Source organism: Agelaius tricolor, unplaced genomic scaffold, assembly GCF_023055355.1.
Source record: "Agelaius tricolor isolate 1412-34295 unplaced genomic scaffold, bAgeTri1.0.p SCAF_9, whole genome shotgun sequence".
Lineage (NCBI taxonomy): Eukaryota > Metazoa > Chordata > Aves > Passeriformes > Icteridae > Agelaius > Agelaius tricolor.
Genome location: NW_027269269.1, coordinates 6124225 through 6144789, shown reverse-complemented (window position 1 = coordinate 6144789; position 20565 = coordinate 6124225). Strand labels below are relative to the sequence as shown.

General features: G+C 39.1%; 1 protein-coding gene across 3 annotated transcripts in view; it reads left to right on the top strand.

The window, feature by feature from the left end:
• Nucleotides 1–20565, top strand: part of CUNH11orf87 (chromosome unknown C11orf87 homolog) — a 28323-nt gene that overhangs the window by 456 nt on the left and 7302 nt on the right. The window contains exons 2-5 of one of the 3 annotated variants that reach the window (XR_011680256.1): nucleotides 638–5120; nucleotides 6675–6744; nucleotides 8492–8590; nucleotides 9248–20256. The exons of 1 other annotated variant lie outside the window; for it this stretch is intronic. The gene's annotated coding sequence lies outside the window, so the exon portion shown is untranslated. Of the gene's footprint in view, nucleotides 1–637; nucleotides 5121–6674; nucleotides 6745–8491; nucleotides 8591–9247; nucleotides 20257–20565 lie in introns of those variants that run through there. One more of the 3 variants, XR_011680257.1, reaches the window with a different exon arrangement.

Below are 20565 nucleotides of genomic sequence, written 5' to 3'. Positions count from 1 at the left end.
TCCTTTTCTGGAGATGTTCCCCAGGGGCTGATTCTATCTGGTGTGAGGTTTAGAAAGGGATGAGAAATATTAATGGCTGAATGATTATAATGCCTTAGAAAATGGAGCTGAAAGTGCAGTGTATAGAGATCAAAATGAAACACAGTATCTGGCTGTGAGATTTTGAATTATATCAAAAGGGAATTTATTCCTGCTTTTTAACTTCTTGTTACCTGCAGAGCTGAATTCTTAAAACATCAGTTCCTGCCTATTATGGCAGTATGCTGTGTTCTGTCCAGTGTCTTCATGCAAAATGAAGTTATAAAATACAAAAAGATGTGCTAGTTTTAGGTACATCAGCCATTCATATAGAACAAAATATTCAAATGCTGTGATTTATAAAGTACTGGTTGGCACTAGACTGGTTTTTTCCTTGGCCTTATGATGTAAAAATGAGGACAAATGCTGGGGAATGAAAATGAACATGAATTCTCTTTGATGAACAGGATGTAAGCTGTTTTCTGATTGTCTATGCTGATGTCTTTGCCCATTGTTTAAATGTGATAAAAGCTGTATGCTGATGCTGCTTTAGTTATCATAAAATTCCCTCTTCCGGGCAAATGTCAGTCACATTAGTCTGATATTCTTTTATTACCAGGTTCTTTGTATCGCATTTGAGCCAAGAAACTTATGAGCCACAAGGTATCCTGAAATACTAGATATTTGTATGTGTTTTTAATGGACCATGTGCAAACAGCCACACAAAGTTAGTGAAGGTGAGAACTGCATAGCATGACATATGGTGAATAAAATTGATAATATTGGAACAGTAATGAGAGCTATGTAATGCTTATGTATCTATTAATATCTGTATCCACATACACCCCCATGTCTTCTAAATATATGTACAGTAGCTCTAACTTTCAGCAAGTAAAATGAGAATTCATAATGCAGTAGAAGGGAAAGAGCATGAAAATGAAAACAGAGGCAAAGCCACAATAAAACTGAAGCAGTCAGGAGGAACAAAAGAAAAAAGATACCTATTAAAATTCATTCTATAAAAGGAGGATTGTGGATGCAGGGAGCTATTTCCAGTGAAAAAATGTTTAAGAGAAGCTTCTTATGGTTTTGCAGCAGAAATCTTTGACCTTTCATGTGTACTGTGACCATAAAGGCTGTGTCTTGAGACAGAGGGAGTAAGATAAGACAATGTTTGGGTGTTTTAGGATGAACAGAAAGCATTTTCTTCATCTTTCTTTTCATGACCTACCAGTGATAGACCTAACCCTTTGGAAAATTCTCAATGTCTGCTTTAACCTTGGCTCCATCTAGATGCTTTGGTCGTCTTCTCTAGTGTGTCAGCCTTTATGTTTAGTGACTTGTGCCTAATACTCCATAGGTGGTCTCCTTATGGACAATTTCTCTTTTACTCCAGCATATTCTCTGAGAGATTTTAATATAATTTTGCTTTTTCACCCTTTTCCTTTCACTCCAAACTCTCATTCCTTATTTCATTAGGAACACAATTTTACCTGCAAATTCTGCATCTTCTTTCGTGCCGGGAATAGGCTTGGAGACAATCTCAGGACTACATGAGAAATATCCAGATAAATCTCTTGAGATCTCGAAATAATACCAATGCAGAAACCATTCTATGTCGGTAGGAAGGAACCAGGTCCTGTGGAAATATATCCTGTCCTGATGGGAGTGAGGTCTGACCTCCATGTTATAGGATAGTATCTCAAACAAAGGATATGCACATCTGGCTCAATGCCAAGAGAGACCTGATTGGGAACAAGGCCAGGGCAATCAGAGCAAGAGGCTCTCAGGACACTGAGAACTGAGCCCAAGGTACAAGCAAAAGAGTGAGGGAAATAAGAAGACTCAGCACATTGAGTCTGGCACGGATCTCTAGCCAAGCCCAGGCTGTGTAGCTGTTAAGTCAGTTATACCTATTGTAAAATCAGTAAAGAGAGAAAAGTCCTCTGGGTCTCTCTTGCAAACCTGCTCTTTTTGACTTTTTGTTCCTATTGCTGCCTCTATTTCTATTATTTTCTTGCTTGCTAATTGCACCTTTTCAGTGTTAATGTCACATGCTTGGTCACTGCTCAATCTATGCATTTCTAATTTAATCACTCCTCAGGCACCAGCTCCTCTCAATGCTCTTATTTGTGCTGTGGTTCTTTAAACAGCCCTGTAGTCTGTGAAAATCTCCCTAGAAATGAAGCAATATTCCCCACACATTTCACCTCAGTCTTGCAGAGAATGACTCTTGCTTCTCTCAGCTGCTGCATCTTTGCATACACACTCAAAGCTACACTGACCTTTCCTACCACTGCATTTCTCTGACACTTGAAAGTAACTTGCTGGGTTTTATCCTCTTAGCCCTTATGACGTTTCTTTCATCAAAGAACCTGCCTCTAATAGAAATCATCTTCCAAGCTAATTTTCCATTCTCTAGTGCCTGTCCTTTATGGTATTTTTCCAAGGTGATTCTTGTTCTGTTAATTTTGGCCTGTGTTACAAATTAATCCCTCTGCCCCATGTTGTTGGCCTCTCTGGTTTTCTTGTCTTTTCTCAATTTAGCATAACACCTATGAATATTATTAATATGTTGTTTATGCCTCTTTTAGCTCATTCCAACTCAGATTGTTCTGTAATTCTGTGATTACTGGAAGTATTACGTCAGGCAAAACCAAACACTGATCCTTAAATATTTACCTGTCCTCCCTATAAACTGGTGTTATTTTCTTTGTCTGTTAGCCTTGTTTAGGTCCTTCATTCCAGACTTCGGACCAAATGAGATTTTTTTTCACAAGCAAATTCAGTCAAGCTTTTTAAGAATGATTTTGGGAAGCATTGGAGGCAATCTTCCATTCTCATGCTCTCCAGTTTTATGTCAGTGTAGCTACCTAGCTTTGAGGCAGAGGATGATCAGACCAATTGTTTAAAAAATGGCTTAAATCCAGGAGTATTACATTTATTGTCTTCCACTCATCCGTTGATTTGGTAATTCCTTAAAAATGGATTGTCTTTGTCAGGCAAGATCTATTCTTTATAAATCCTGCCTCTTATTGCTCATCATTGCATTATTCTCTGCAAATGAAGTGACTATTTCTTAAGAAGACCTTTTCTATTGTTTTTTTGTCTTTTTCCAGTGCTAGAAGCTAAATGTAGATCACTGTAATTAGTAAGAATTTCTTCATTCTTTTATGAATGCTGAGACAGTGCCACATTTGCTTTTCTGTTTAGCATTGGCAGAGGGAGGATAGATAAAGGCATAGCTGTCTCCTTCTCCTCTTAGCACCTCCACACACCTGTGGTGTGTGATTCTAACCACTTGATGGTGCAGGAGATGTGGTGGAATGTGGCCATCACTGCTGCTTCTAAATCTCAAGATTTTGCAAGATAATTTGTCAGGAATGTTATAGTAGCTTTAAGAGAACCCAGGAAGAATGAGTTGTATCATATGTTTGTTTTCTTAGGTTTTTTTGTTTGTTTTTTTCAGTTTCTCATGGCCAATAGATTTTTGTCAGGAAGTATTAAAGGTCCCCAAAGGATGTGCTACCAGAGTGTGACTGTTTTATGCCTATGTGCCTGTATCAGAAGATGATCAGGGTATACATGGTTTAAACACTGCTAGATCTGCCCCATAATTTCTTCCTGAGTAATTCTACAGCTATGTCTAAGTTTGAAAGGTACATTTTGTTTCTGAAAGTACTTTGTGTTTTATTTCCACAAGAGCAATACTCACATCTCATTCCGTTCCTCTGCTTTCCTGTGCATTTGGCCACTACCAAACATCAGCAAACACAATCTCATTTCTGGTGTAAGATATTAGCCAGACATTTAAGAAAGTAAAGTTAGGTTGCCTTGAGGTAGGGAGGTGAATTATCTGAGGTAGGGTAGTGAGTTATCTAAGGGGCACAGTTGACTCCCTCGACTGGTTTGAACTTTAGTGCATGACGAAGTACACCTTTTTCTCTCCTAGGAGAAATAAATATTAGAATATTGCCTGGAGAGCAAGTTCATCCAGAGCTACATGTCCTAGATTCCTAGTGTGAGGTGTTATGGACTCATCTATGCATTCACCTGAAAAATCAAGGTTTACTTTTAAAAACTAGGTTTTTATCTAATTCACTGACCTGCAGCATAAGTAACTTAGACATCTATTATGTTGCTGCTCTTGCTCCACAGTGCTGAGCAGAGCTTTGCACTGGTGTCCACAGCTGTGCAAGCTGCAGCTGGGAAAGGACAAGGGCTTTGCTGAGGTTCTGTGCCTGTGAATATGTTGTGTTTTTGTTTGGGTTCTAGACATGGCAGACGTTCTCTGAAGCATGGCTTCTCATTTACCTCAGCATCCAATCAGGAAGACACTGTTGTATTCCTAAATTATTTTTTCTTTCTAGTGCTCCATAAAATAAGAACTATAACTGCAAAAAATTCAGTTGGCCACTACTGAGCTCACTGACAACTTCAGGCTGAGAAGCCACATTTAACAGTGGCTTCATCTAGGATGGAGAAGGGGATGGCTTTACTTCACATTATAATGTTTGATCATCCACAAGTGAATTTACATGTTGCTCAGTTGTACCCTCATGTGGGAAAGATGAGGTATACAACTAAGGAAAGAAACCACTGCATTGCAGTGTGATGTATTAGCTTTTCTCAGTATCCTGGTTCTTTACCCAGGTGTACCAATAACCCCTCCCTTCCCCTCCCTTGCCCCTGCTAAGTGCTGTCCGTCAATCTTAACATTCCAGCAAGGGCATGGTCTGATTGGCAGAGTTCCAAAGATGCCTCTCAGCCCTGGGCACATTGGGCTATCCAGGTGTCATTTGTCCCCTGAGACTTCCCCTCCCTTACCTGGTTGGTGGGACCCCTACCCCTTCCCTTCCCCTCTCCCCGGAGTTAAAAGACACAGCAACCACGCGGTTTTTTGTTCTGTTGGAGCTGTTGCTGCGTTCAGAGGCCTGTGTGCCAGGAATAAAGCTCTGGATCAAACCCTCCAGCAGGACCCGTCTCCTTTTTCCTTCACTTCGCCTAAAGCCTTTTCACCAGAGGTAAACCCGAGTTCCTGCTTGCCTGGACTTGTCCCAAGCGCCAGCTGCAACATCCAGCCAGCCAAAGGTGTCTCTGAGGTGAGACCACCACAGCTGCCGCCCTTGGTCATGCAGCAAGGGTCAGACGAGCCCAGGCATGTCCCATCTGGCAATATTGGGATCTAACTCCAATACCACTGCAACAATGTTCTCTAAATATACCACTGACTGTAAACCAAAGCACAGTAGAACACTGGATTTCAAAAATATTAGAAAATATCCCTTTTTTGTGTCCATGGTCTTTCAAATATGTTATTTCCACTTATATGTATGTGTATATGTATACACATGTATATATACACACATTTATAAATACATATTTATATTTATCTGAACTGAACTACTTACTAATTGGAATCAATACAATGTGTTGTCTGCCTCCTGTTCATTGTGTCTGCTTCCTTGTTCTGCAGTCAAACCCTAAATGCAAGCAAGTTCCCTTTTCCTGGGAAGTGTATGATCAAAGGAAGATCAAAGCAGAATCTGAGCTCAGGGTGTGTAATTTTTGGCTGATCAAACACAGATATGTTCCCCTGCGTTGAAACGAAGGTTGGAGGAAGTTAACTAACTGGCTATAACATTTCCTTTGCATTATCAATTTGCAGTTCTAAGGGCTCCTTCCAAATCAGAAATAAACTCTCTTTGCTACCGTAATGCATATTAACCACAGACACCCTTGCAAAATAATTTTACAGGTGAAATACAGAGTCATACCCAGATCCTGCCTCAGTCTGAAAGTCTGCTGGGGAGTTTTTTCTGGCTCCTATTTGTCCACTTGCAGCTAAGTGGATTGTGCTGCAGAGTAGAGGACCAAATGCAACCAGAGCAGAAGTGCTCACCCTGCTTCTGTGTTTTTGCATGTATTATTTTCTCCAGAGAAAAAACTAGATGGATCCTCACAAAAGCTAGGAAGATGTGATTCAGACATCAGTGCTATCAGTGGGCAGATTATATGTCCCACACTTTTGATATCATTCTAATCTCGGAAAGCTAGATCGTTTTAAGATATGACATTTAAGATACTGCTAATGTTGTTAGCATTAACTGCTACAGCCCTGGCTGTACTTGTTGTGCAAATAAGAATCTGATTCTTCCTTTGATCTTGCTAAGTTGCTTAGAGCCCAACAGATGTCAGTAATCCTAGCATCATAAAACAATATGTATTTTACCATCAGAAAGAAATACATACAGCAAATATATTGAAGTTTCAGCTTCCAAAGAGGTTATAAACAAGAATGCATAAAACAGGATATGTTTTAAGATGAGGGTATAAGAACAGCTTATAAAAGAAACATTTGGAAATAACTTCCAAATTATATTCAGAAGTGAAAACAAAAGTGGTAAAAATATTTCAGTCTCCACAAATATGGACACTGATTCAGACAATTAAGAAAACAGCTAGAGGACTGTGAGTTAATACAGAGCCTCCAGAAGTTGATCTAAATGTGGATAAGTGAGATCACATGTGTACATGTGTAGGGGAAGATCCCAAAATTCTTTAGGGAAAGAAAGGTAGCGTGGTCTCCTGACATGATTGTATTTCCTAATAAATCCCATCAAACCTCGGAATCTAATAGAGATTTTTTTTCCTAGCTGATGACTAGAACAAGGACAAAAGGTTTCTGGTAAAATTACTATCAGAATATCGACAAGAGTTAACCAGGTGAGTTAACATTACTAGCAGAACAAGGAAGGTGAAAATCCTGTAGCAGGATTTTACACTTCCTGTGTACAGGAAGTGCTCCACAGCTTAAGCTTGCTGGAAATGCAGATCTGAGCAGAGCTGGTGCTTGTTCAACCATTCGTCCCTCTGCTCTGTCTGGAGGTGGTGCTCAGGCTCTGCTCTGAGTGGACAGGTCTCACACTGAGAGGCATCAAACCAACTTTGTCTCCAGCAAGGTCAGACTTTGAATGGCCAAAAAAAGTTTCCCCCTGCCTCACTCTGCCGTGGGGTATGGTCTGATTTGCCTCTCCATCATGGAGAGGATCCTGTTTCCAGTACATTCTCTGGGCATCCAAAATGTGTTCACTCAAAATGTTTCCCAAGCAGTTTCCTCCAGACTTGCTGGGGGAGCAGGTGCAGAGAAAGAGGGCTCCTGTGCTGTCCTGTTCTCTCTTATTGGGACAGAGTAAGTGCTCACCTACAATAAGCAAAACCACATAATCTAAGTAGATGTGTTTATGGACACACAGTGGGTGTGTTCTGCAGTTCCACTATAGACAATTGCCTGTGGAATCTCTGACAGAAAAGGAAACAAACCTGTCCTGTTCCTGTCATCTTGGCAACACAGTAAAGCATAGACATTGACACTTCAGAGAGAGGTGTTCATTTGTATCTTCCAGTACCCAAAAGTAGAAAGTTTTACTGAGAAAGCACTATGAGAGCAGCATATTTAAAACAAAGCAGAACAGAAGATTTATGCTGTCTGCTATGTGTGCTTCAAGAAGCCTGGGGTAGTAAGAGTCTGAAGGATTAGAAACACAGCCAGAGTCAAAGAAACCTCCAAGAGGGCACTTTGGTACATACCTTAAACTTCCCAATGGAAATAGAAGAGACAGAATAGTTGTTTCTAAATTATAAGCACTAAGTGAAAGTGATTGGGTCCTGCCCAATCACTTAATAAATAACCATTCATATGCTGAGGCTTTCTATGTGTGTGGGTGCATGCTCTTAGCCCTTCCTGGCTGTAAGAGAAAAATGTGTTAACTTAAACCACCTTCACAGAACTGAAGCTGGTGCCTGTTGGATTTCAGCTCAGCCGTGAGCATGTGTGTGCTCAGTAACAAGTGGTACCTGTTAAAGTGACATGAACTGCTCACAGATCTCAGATTATGCAGTGATAGGTGTACTAGAAGCTGAAGACACAGAGAACTCCTGCTGGGCTAAAAACTGTGTAGCTCTATTGATCTGATGCCAGCTGAAGATTGAGCCTATTGCACTTAGAGAACAGATGTCTACTTTGGCCTCTAAAATTAAAAAAAAAAAAAAAATCAAAAGAAATGGTAACTACACAACCTTTTTCTGGCTTTTGTTCTAAGACTCAGCAAAGCTGGTGAGGGCAAATATTGAACACTTGGACAGGCATAGTTTAGTTAGAGAATTTCAGCACAGGCAGAAAAAAAGAAGTTCAAACTTGGCCATGTTGGCTCATCTTGCCCAAGTGAAGAAAATGGGAATGAAACAGGGTGAATGTGTGGGCATCCTTCACAAGGACTTCTGGATAGCTTTCAGTGCCCACTGAGAGAGTAATCTGTAAGGTTAACGAAGGAACACTGGTGGTGATGAAATGCTCAGTTGGTTTGCTAACAGAAACCAGAGATGGCAAATGGGACAGAGGGGTAGAGAGAGACAGTGGGATAAGAGTGACGAGTGGCAATATGTTGAGCTGTTCTGTTTCTGCTATATATAGGAGGTAGCGGTTATCCTACAGAAGGAAATGTAGAACAAGATGTGCAGATTTGGAGACGATGTGGAACTGACAACCTGAGAAATGCCATCCATAAAGGAAGTAAGTTGAAGATGCTGAGAAATCTGCCTTATGTGTAGGATATGAGAGATGAACAGGCAGTGCAAACCAAAGATGGAGAAACCAGAATATGGTGGTGAGAACTGTGCTCATTTGCTCATTTGAAATCTTGATATTGTTGCAGGGCAATGACTCAGAAGCCAGAGAGGGTCACTGAGGGAAGAAAGCCCAGGCCAGAATAGATCCCCAGGACACATTTGCAAAGAGCTAAAAAGAGGAGAAATGCTTTAGTTTTCACACAATAAAGAAAGTTGCTAAATTTGAAGAATAAATGTGTGAACACTCTTGGAGTCCTTAGTCACTTATGCAGTAGTATGCCAAACAGTTTTTCCATGGTGGCAATGGTAATTAAAAGTGCAAGAGCAGCACTGGAGGCTCAGCAGCCCCCCAAGCAGCTGGCATTGATACCCGACAAGAAGCCAAGAATGTATTTCAGCCAGCCACCATGGGAATCTGAAATTGTGTAGTTAATGCTTTCAGTGCTTCTTCTTGAACTTTAGGACATTTTTCACCTACACCAAACCATATATAAAATACCATATATGCATTGTTCAGCTGTAGAAATTCTCTTGAGTGCATATATGCCACTTACATGAATTGTGTTCCCCACCTCCTGACTCCACTGTCTTGAAACCACAGATCTTATTCCTCTACCAATCTGAAGAAGTGTGTCCTAGGCTTCAGATACAAAATTTCCAGAATGGAGAGATTACCACTGAAGTGTGTGTGAGATCCAGTGATGGACACATGACACATCCAGCCTACAAAGCTCGCCCATCCACATTACAGGGACTTGGGATCACAGAGGGCATGGAAACTCCTGGGGATACTGACACTGAAAAAGAGGATGGAACCAGGCCAGCTGCCTGCTGAGGATGCTAGGAAGAATGTGAATGAATCTTGAAGAAAACAAATATAGAGAAAGTGAATGAAGCTTAAAGCAAGACAGGTATTAATGACTGAGCTGTGGTAAGGCAAAGGAGAGCCCTGGTCTGGATAGAAAGAAGAGGCAGTGAATCTTCTGTAAGGCTTTTAAAAATAAAATATTGACTTTTTAATTAAAATGTTATAAATATTTAAAGTAAAATATATAAAATATCATAAAATATGCTCATTTGTATGCTGCCCAGCCACCCTCACAAATGAACACTCTCCATTGACACACACTTCTGTGCCTCCTACTAAGGCTTTCCTCAGGAGGGTCATGGCAAAATGAGGCTGAAAAATAGGAAATCTACCACTTTCTAAGCTGAGAAGAGCAGTGCCAGGATCAATACAGCATGAAACAAGCATTGGACACAGCCTAACCACAGTCTCTAAAGCCATCATTGCAGCTCTTCTTTGTGGTTTTGGAACATCTCTGAAAGAAAAGAAACAATTTCCTTCTTATTGCAAGCAATGGCCATCAAAGTTATTTTAATGTAGAGAAACAAAAGTGTTTCAAAAGTGTTCAAAGGGGTTCTGAGGGGCAAATGATGTGAACCCTCATTGTAAATAAGGGAATTGTAGCTCTTATCAATGTGGATTTGAGGTCCTCTCAGTGTTCCATGGGCAAAAATCCTGGCTAACATTGTGTTTAGTACAACAGCACAAATGGCTCTTTTCCATCCACAGAAGTTTTGTGTTTTACATTTCATGTTTTGTGTCAGTTCTGTCTGGGTTTATCCCACTTGCTGTCCTCAGAAATCTCTCCCAAGATCCTGCTCCCCAGTAATGTGACTAACAAATCAGAGATGCATCATACTTTCTGCTCAATTAAGGACAGAAAAACAACCCTCACACAAGCAGTATCTAGGCTATTGCTGAGAATGGTGCTGAGTGTTTCAGATAGATGTTCAGAAAAGACTAAAAGGCAGCTACAGAAGAGAATCTTCATGAATTTCATCCCAATCTTTCATACTCAGTGACACATGATCATTTATTCAATCTTTTTTTAGAGGAAAACTGCAGCATTCTATGTTTTTCTGCTTCCACAGAAATGTGAGCATTTTTTGGACTTTTTGTCACAAAATGAACTCTTTCAGCAGTAAGAAATCTTGAAACACTAAGTGACATGCTTTGTGCCCATCCTGTTCTTTCTTCCCCATAACTTTTCTTGGGTTTTCCCTGTGGTTATTCCTGTCACCAGCTAACTGTTCTTCAGCTCCAAAATGGTAAATAACAAAATGGAGATATGAAATAAGGAGGATGCAGCTCCAGAGACCCGGCCAAACAGAGATAAGTGGGGCAATGAAAGCTAACATGGCAGGGCAGCTAGATTGGATGAAAGATATTTACAGCTTTTTAAGTTCTTCAGGTTTGCAGTGGCCTACCAATTTATGCTGGAAGCATTGTCTTTATGCTCCATATGTACATTGCAAATGTTGCAGTCTAGGGGCTGCTCTTCTTCTGCCACTGACTCTTTCTGTGGCCTTAGCTAAATTACTTTACCTTGTTGTTACCTTTAATCAAATTGTGGTCTTGTAAAGTATGATCCCTCTTTAATGCCTCAGTATCATGACATTGACTCGATGGGGACTTCTAACATTGCAACCTAATTATTGATAATAAAACATTACTAGCTGAGAAGAATCAAACCATTTTCTTATAGCCTTTACTTAGAAGATTTTTAATTTCATGAAGGTCTGAGAGATTTTCATTTTTTGGGGTGAAATAGAAATGGATTGGTAATGTTATGGAATATCTTTCAGAAAAATGTCTACCTACAATACTCCTTTATTATCTCTTCATGTTCCTGCAGTCTGCCAGTCTTACACAAATCTAGTCCTGTACAATTTTTTTCCTACAAAACAAGCTATTAAAAGATGTTTTTGCTGCTCCTCTGCACTAAAAATTTTTTTGCACACAAAGATTACTTACAGACTGTTCTTTTTCTTAGCTGATTTAGTTTGTTAAAAACATCTAATTGATTATATAAGAAAAAGAGGCCAATGTACCTTTGCAGATGCCTTTGACTTTTTTACAGAGTGATACTGTGCTGTGCTCTACAAAGTTCTATAATCTATACATCTGCTTCTCATTATTATTATAACTTTTGTTGAGTATATTATCCTTCCAAAGCTACTGTTTGATTTGCCTTTCAGCAAGGGAGACTTCACCTTTCCAAAGTTTCTTTTTCATATTTTTACTAGGTTTCTGTTCTAATGCAACCCATTATTTTCAAAGGCTTTCAACAACAGAAGAATATCATTGTGCTCAGAGCAGATGTCTGAACTGATCAGGAAAATGATTGTTGGGGTTGTGTTTGACCATTTTCAGAGACTTTGGTGGCATGGATTTATAGTATAAGAAAATCTCCAAGCTCACCTATGCCTCAGGCGCTCAGCATTCACTAAGGCACTGAACCTCTTCTCCAGGTTCATGTGCTCATGTTCTCCTGTCTTTCATACAAATGCATTGTAACACATCTCTGCTAAGAAGAGAATACAATAAGACAAGCTGGAGCCAGTAGTCACAGTGATGAGATTATTTTGAACTGCCTTTAAAGTTTCTTGTGTTAATGACTGGCAAATAGTTAGGACCTCTTAAAAGCTTGGCTCCAGTACAGTGTAATGGCAGCTGTGAAACATAATTTCCCAAATAAGCTCTTACAATAGTGGACTGAGATATACAGAGTTCACCTATCTTTGCTTCTGAAAGCCCAAGGAACGTACCAATTGTGCAAGCTTGCAGTCCCTTGTTAATTATAATCTCTGTTTATATAGCAGCCCTATCTCAAAACTCTTTTCAAGCATTAAGACTCCTAGCACTTCTTTTATGTAGGCATTATTATCCCTGTCATTATCATTATCTCATCTTCCATTTTATAGGTGGTAAATGAGCAAAATCACACTGTGAGTCAGTAGCTGAATTGGGAATAGAATATTGTAGTCCTGACTTTGTCCCTTGCTTTAATTACTCACTAACATGATTGTTATTTGTGGGTTGAAGTGATTTTGTTCAGTGTAAGGTCTCAGCAAAGATTTTTGTTTGTATGGCTTTCATGCTGATATTTTTCAGCTGTTGGTCTCGGTTTAAGTAGCTAAGAAGAGATGCTGTCATCTTCCAATTAAATACCTATCAATATGTTTTAATATTATACAATTTGAATAATAGACTGGAACAGCTCAAATGAAGCTTAGTCTATTGAGCAATGAAGTATTTAGGTATTGATGTTGTGTCCTAATCTAGTCATAGTAAAAACCATGATGGAAATCTATGGAGAAATGTACTTTTGTAAAGTAGCTGTGTTTTAAACGACAGTTGTTATTAATTAGTCTTTTCTTTTAATGTGAAAATACCATATGCAATTACTAAATTAAGTTAAAGCCACTTGTCTATTTTTTTTTTTAGTCAGAACATTTTAGTTGGTATAAAATACACAAATGTGTTCAGTTGAAACTAGACAGTTAACCTTATTTTCTCATTTTCCAGGACTGTTTTAATCTGGAAAGGCAATCTAATCATTGCATTGGCTCAAACAATAGCCTAGCTTCAAAACATCCCACTGACAGCACCCCACTCCTTTGTTTCTCTGTCATCAAATGTCATAAGAAAGAGAATAAAAAAATAAATATTTTCATGAGTGGTTACTCAGAAGACCACAAGGTGCAGTCCTGTGAGAAACTGAAGATGCCCCGAGAAGTGAAAGCATGGTCCTCCCATAAGAGAAGTGTAAGACACTCAATATTACAACATGATTGTTTAGAAATAGTGGATTGCCTTTTTTCTTCCTTGTTCATTATTCTTCTCCTTTTCATCCACCTTCTTCTTTTAAATAACGGGATATCTTTGTCATTCCTTTAACTACACTGTAAAAGTCTTGTCCTCTATCAGTGGTCTGCTTGCCTACAGGTGCAAAACTTGGTTTTGGTGAATTATCATAGCAATACATACTGCCTTAAAGGGAATAGATCCCTCAAATAAAAGTAGAAAGCCCTCTTTGCTCCCTTCTACTTGCCCCAATTATAGAACAAAAAGTGCTTCTTGGTTTCAACAAATAGGATCTCATTCAAGGTGATTTGAATGCTGTATTTTGTGGATGCAGCAGTCATGTACACAGTCTTTATATACCTGACAACTATGGAGAAGAGAAACTAGTTGTGCAATTTGTTTCATAGTTTTCTGTAGTAACAAGGTTACAATTCCCTGCATTTGTTCTGCACCATGCCGGCACTTTACGCTCTGATCTTTAATTCATTCTTCTTTAATGACCTATTCATTTGCTCATAAACCAGATCTCCATGTCTCCCAATCACTTTATTAGACAAGTTAAAGCCTATCCCTTCCCTTCCCGAACCTTCCCTTCTTTTCCCCTCTTATTATTTTCCAAAAGACTTTACATAATACAGCTTTTTATCCCATCTCAGCTGTGTCTCTACATTTCCCCTCATTAGGAGGACATCCCATTCTCCTAATGCTTGTTCCTGAGAGTTTATTCCCTACTTTAACACACACTTTGTGGCCAAATGTCCTTCTCTTCCTCAAACTTGTGGCATAAAAATGACAGACATAGGATTGAAAGTGGCAGATGATACCTGCCTACCTGAGAAGTACTCTAACATTTCTCTGTTTTTTCATGCTATCACAGTTTATGGAATTTTTAAATGTGTATTCTTATAAGAATTATTACATATTTCTCTAACTAGAGCAGCTGAAACCACATATAGCACTATGTCTGCATACGCCTGTGACTGAAATGACAAATGATATTTTTATGTTGTATCATTTTCAGTTATGCAATTTCAGTTTCTTGAAATCTCTCTTCAAACTGTTATATGTTGCTCCTCAAATAATAGCTATTTATGATTGTCACTTCTATGCTGTACCTCCTATGTTCCACCTGCACTTCTTAGTTCTACAAAATGCATTCTACTATAAAAACGTTAATTTTTGCCAGATTTCCCCCAGCCTGTAAATTCAGCCTTCCCTGATCTGTCAACTCAGTTTTCCCTTTGCTTTCCAAGCTTTTCCTTTTTACACTGATGTTTCTCCAGCATGACCCACAAAGGTGGTGAGAAGTAGATTAGCTAGGCTGTGGTCCTGGGCTCCTCAAAGCAAGGAAAAATATTTGTATCATAGCAATTATTTAGAGACCTAATTTTAAACTGCTGAAGTGTGAAGGCCAGAAGAAGTAGGAAACAGGATTCCTTGGTGTAGTCTTACCTAAGCACACAAAGAAAAGTTATGGTATCAATACAGCTAATCAGCCTCCTGCTATCATGCAAGGACATTACTACATCCAAACATGTTCCTGTAGAGCTTTAAAAAAACTGGCCAACTTTGTTGAGTGTTTATTGCATTGATATTTTCTCCTTATTTCCAGATGCTCCAGTTGGTTTTATTTTATTTTGGAGAGAGTTTTATGTTCTCTCAGAGCACCTCTTGATTAAAATCAGTTGCTTTCCCAATGTGTTTTCAGTCTAATTTCAGACTTGACATGGCAAAGAGTATAATAAAACTTAGCAGAAAGATACAGAGAGAAAACCGAAGAGCCCAGTAATAAAAGATTACATGGTTCTCCAGCAGAGTCTAATAAACACAGTGGTGAAGGAAGCAAGTATAAAATGAAATCTCAGTAAACAACTGCTTTCTTGCTGATTACCACTGGTAAAATAAGCACTTCTGAAACAATGCTATTTTTGTACAAAAGGATTATTCACAAGCACATTGTCCATGATAGCAGCTAAATGCTAGGAACAATGGAGGGAAAACCTTGAGCTCATCACTGTGTCAGAGCCTTTTTTGTTTCACAAGGTGATCATGCAGCTCAGAGAATGGAGGGCTCTTGCAATGGGAGAGGCATTTGCATCTTGGGCAGCTCTGTTTGCCACATGAGTTTTTGGGAAGGAGGGAAAGGAGCACCTGTGAGGGGCTGCTGCTGCAAGGTGCTCCATCCAATCCAACAGGCAGTTAATAACGATGTACTTAATTTTACCCTTCCCATTAGCAGGTGCTTGTATCCTGGGCTGGATTTGACTACAGGGCACAGCACCTCATAGAATAGGACCTTCACATTTCTGGTCCTGGTTTAGAAGGTATGGGCATGAAGAAATTTTGTGCTTATGAAGTTTTGGGATGATACTCTAATTAAAAAATTAATATTCTCACTCCCCATCTCAAACTACAGCCTCAGAAAAAAAAAGCTGAAGTGCTACAAAGCTAGTAAAAATTAATTTTATTTTTAAATAAAATTTCTAAACTTAATTCAAAATTCTGTTAGAGAAGTGGTTAAAATCCTGGCTACAAGCAAGGTGACAGAAAAATTGAAAGAACAAGGCTATCCAAAGACTTTCAGCTGTGCAACAATGCAAGAAAAATGCATTTCCAGCAGCTGGTATCAAGATTTCTTTTACTGTTGCAATAGTGGAAAAGTGGGGATAAAACCAAGATCCCTTGGATGTTCAGGGTCCAGGAGATGATAACAGCAGAGCAGAATAATAATGAGTGCTGCTAACTTCCTTCATCACACAGTAGTTGACCAAAAAAAAAAAATTTACATATATATATATATATATATATATATATATAAAAGGCCCTGGGCAAAATTTGAACTATGTGTGTTGCTGATGAACAGCACAGTGTGCTGGAGTTGACTGAGCATGGATTTTTTTTTCTAGTAGAGCTAGAGGTAAATGGCTTTGTCATCCATTACACTTTCCCAGCTTTCTTAGATTTCCTCCCTGGAACAAAGCCAGGATATTATGGGGAGAGGGAGGGTTGTTATGTGCATGGAATGAACAAGAAAAATCTCCTGTCTCAGGCTGAGACGTGCTGCCTGGAGCTGAAAGTCCCAAATTCAAGTCCCTTCACTCCCAGCCTTCTGGCTGCAGACAGCAGCTGCCAGGCTGTAACCCTCAGTGTCCCTTTCATAGAATTGCTGTTCTACACTCTGTACACTTACAGATGGATCACATGAACATTTGAGAGGGCTGTCCTGCCTTTGGCCCATGGGATGACCTGCTACAGTTAGTTGATGTTTCACCAACCACTAGCCATGTTCTCTATTTAAAAATAAAGTCTGCTCCTCCAAATTCCCTGAAAACTCTGTAAACTATTAAGAAAAGCAAAAATATTAAATGTGGAAGGTCATTACTCTGACCCTGCTGTTCTAAAATGTATTGGCTAATGAATAAAGTAAATTTTAGTGAATTTTTAGTGCATAGTTACAGTTAAAATATTGTCCTTCTTTCCTCCCTTTGCAATAAATTTACTCAGATCCACTTTGCATTAGTAGATGTATGCATGTGCAGTTTTAGAATTCTGATGTTATAATTAGATCTGCGTATTTGGTCAGGCAAGCTCAAGGTTGTCTACTTATTTCTTCATAGTCTGGATCTATGTTCTACTCCTAGAACCATTTAACACCCTGTTGAATTCTGCAAAAGCCTAGTAACCTTCCTTGGTCGGCATCACATGCATCCTTTTTTTTTTCTTTTTTTAAATTCTCACCATCACATGTGGGAGGTTTCTTTACCAGAACAAGAAAAGAATATTTTTCAAAAGTAAGAATAGAAAATGAATATGTAAAATTGTCCTTAAGCTTCGTAAAGAATCATCTCCTGAAACTGAAAAAAATTGTGAGTCCGTATCACCCAGATTACCTTCTTCTAAAAGGTGTGGGAGAAAGAAAGAAAAAGAATATCTGCTTCTGAGCTGGGTAGCCTGGGAAGCAGAACTGTCAGCCATAGTAAAGGTATTCCAGCTCAGAATCTCTGAAGGACACCTCTAGTATCTTTGCAGGATCTTAACTGACCTCCAGTGCATAGAAAACAAAAATTTATTTTATTTTGGTGGTAAAATCCATTCTATCTACAGTCCTAGGTTTTCAAACCATGTTTAAATCACTGGGTTTCACCTATTGTAGTGGGACTATGTAAAGTCCTGGAAGACTTCCACACAGATGGCCTTAATCCCATGGGGAGATAGCAGATTATTGCCAGGGTTATTGGCATTCATGCAGTGCTTGGTCTGGCAGGCAAATGATGACATCAATCTTGGTGAAAAAGGGATCATGCATTATTCTACATGCAATCAAGTGCTAAATTTAAACACTGGTGGGACAATAAATTTTTTTGCAAGAAGGGTCATTAATAGGCAAGGGCCTGAACCATCAAACCTTTACTTACATGAACAGCCTCTGCTCATAGAGGTTATCTCATTAGGCAACTGCCTTACTGAAAAAAGGGCCTTGTACTACAGGGATTGAGGAATTAGTATCTGCAAGAACAAGTCTTCTAATTATAGACTAAAAAATTTCATGTATGAAAGTCCATTTGTGGGATTTAGAAGTATGTATGCTGTCTGCTTCTTAACAATGGGAATCAAGAGAAAACTGGGAGCTATCAAGGTTCTAATGAGTACAAACCTTGTTGTAAAATTCAAAATCTATCCCTTTAATATAATGTCCTCTATCACACAGTGGCCAATCATGTTTGAGCCAGAAACCTAATCCCCATAAATGTCATACTGTTTATATGGTATGCTTGAATTCACTATAACTAATGACCAATTTATTCTTGAAAGAGGGCACTCTTGAAGATATCGTGTCCTTTATTTTCATGCCAGACAAAGTAAGGGTTTTTCATGACCACATCATCCATATTTTTTATTTATATATTCAAATATAATTATAATAGTTAATCAGAGCGAAGGACTAATGCACAATAACAACACAGATTTTTTCCCCCCTGATTTCTGAAACTTTCTGTATTCTGCTCATGGGTATTCCATTTGGTTGGCTCACAGCCAATGTGAACCAGAATACCAAGGTATGTGTTATTTCCCTTTTAGTTTACAATGCTTCTCTTCTGACTCTCTTGTTAAACATTGTAAAGTTACTTGCTAGAAAGAGCAAGAACAGTCTCTGCTTTTCATTCATTTTAGCTAAAGCAGAAATATTGCAAGATTGTACATGAACACACAGAGAAGGGGCTGGGACAGTAGGGAAGGAGTTAAACATTTGCTGACGTCTATACTACTGTCCCCTCCCTGAATCCCTTTTTTACTCTCTACAGTTTAGGAAAAACCTTGGAAATAATTATGATACTAATACACAGGACATATTTTCACTATTTTCTAATCCTAAAAGCAAGGTATAATGTCAATAATTGAAGGCAATGGACAACAGGTAAAATTAATACACAAAAGATTTTTAATTTGTTTAAGGTAATTTAACTTGCAGTAGCTTTGTGTTGCCTCTCCCAACACGTAAAACCTGAAGACAGTTATATATTCTAGTGACACAATAAATAAGTAGTCCTAGCTATTCGCTTTTGCAATAAACACATCTCAAGTTAGTAAATTCTTGGTTTTGAACTTTATCCAATCCCCAATTTGATTATTTCTGCCATAAACAGGGCTAACATTCTAAGGTATCCTCATACCTTTATTATATCTCCTAATACTGTTTTCTGTGCAAAAGGCCATTCTTATGGTGTTGTTTGGGTTTTTAAAATGAATTATTTCTAGTCATCTAGCAACTTCTAATCAGCAGTCTGCACCTTCACAAAGTCGCACATGCTTCTGGGATTAAATGCTATCCTTTTCCCACTTTCAGTTTAGGCCAGAGGATTCAGTGGAGCCTGGTCAGGGAGCACAGCACTACCACTCTATACCTTGGTTGTTTCTGTGTGGGATCAGAAGCGTTCTCCAGTGGCACAGGCCATGATGAGTGGTCCCCATGCCCCTCACCCTGTTTTGCAGCCCCCCCATTCAGCTGCAGCTTTGCAAAGAATAGTGGGAAGAAAGAGGGAATAGCCTGAGGATTGATGTGCTGTTTCAGCGTGTGGTGGTTGTTTTCTCCTCTAAGGCAGCGAGTACAGAGCACTGGTTAATGCAGACTTCAGATACACACATTGGAGGAAGGCAAGGAAGAAGAAAAAATGTGCAGGCAGAAAGCCAGTGAGGTTATGGACGTGTGTGTGTGAGAGGGGTTGGACACGAATGCAAGGAATGCTGGGCTGAGAATCAGAGAATCATATAATAATTTGGGTTGGAATGGACTTTAACACTCACTGAGTCCAACCCCACTGCATGAGGAGGGGTGTTTTAGCAATGGCACCAGCTATGCACCCCTCTGAGGGAGCTGAGTGAGAGGAGCAGTGGGCAAGGGCTTGTCTCTCAGCACTGGACTGAACGTCTTTCCTCTCTGTGCAGCACCCCTCCAGCATCAAGCTGTACTATTCTGGGGAGGAGAAGGAGTAATGGAAACTCCTATTCCTCTGGTTTTAGAGGAAGTGATAGTGGAGCCCTGGAAAATGTTAAAGATAGACTTTGGAAATGTTAGGCTTTGTGTTTTCTCAGATCACTGCATCTGCGTAAGCAGTATGATAAATGATATAATTGTTAGATGTGATGATTGTTTAGTAATTAAATATAATTATTATATAATCATAAGAAGAATCATGAGAAACTATGTTGGAAATTTAAGGGGGGCTATGCTTAGCTGAAATCTATGTATACAATAGAACAATATAAGTTTAATAATTAACATGAAAGTTATATAACAATAGAATATAAAAACACGATCATCTCGAATGTATGGTCGGAGTCAGATTTGGTGGAAAACACCCCTGATTCCCAGAGCTCTTAATAAAAGCACCTGCATATAATCGCTTATGTGATTATGTGTTTCTGAATGCTAACAGAAGCATTAAGCTGGAAGTGTTTGGGATAATCCCAATGTAGTTCTTCTGTGTACGTCTTCAATGTAGTTCATTCTGTGTGGTGTAAATCTTTCTCCAGAACAATCACAGAGTTAATAGTGCCTGGCCAAATTTCACAAGCTGTGGTGCATTCACTTATCAGAGACAAAAGACAGTACAAAAGAAATCTGCCTTGAAGCAGCAAAGTGCTTAAATGCTCAGCTAGCCAGCTTCTGTCCACCCCTGTGAAAGGTTCTTGGCTATCAGGGTCAGCAGATCTAACGTATCTTTGTTCTTGACTGAAGATTTTTCCAACTCATGTCACAGCTTACC